Here is a 275-nt window from a genome sequence, read left to right as displayed (position 1 = left end):
CTCTCCATCCCTCCCCTCAAAGACCTTAACGCTCACCATGAGCGGCTTAGGGCGGGGAAAATAATCCATCATCGACGGCGGCGTCATAGACGCAAATGATGCAGACATCTTCTGCTGCAGGTGCTCTAGCAGCGCGTTTTCGTAACTTGAAAACGCCTCATAACGCGCGCACCGATTGCCTTGGGACCTTGCGCTACAAGGTGTTGCACACCCCCAGGGCCAAGCAAGGACATTAGCTTTTAAGCCCGTCCTGCATGCCCTGGGGCAAAGAAGAT

The sequence above is a fragment of the Plasmopara halstedii genome (genome assembly GCF_900000015.1).
Source record: "Plasmopara halstedii genome assembly, contig: Scaffold_2956, whole genome shotgun sequence".
NCBI lineage: Eukaryota > Oomycota > Peronosporomycetes > Peronosporales > Peronosporaceae > Plasmopara > Plasmopara halstedii.
The sequence above is the reverse complement of the archived record's forward strand: the minus strand, read 5'-3'. Positions refer to the sequence as shown.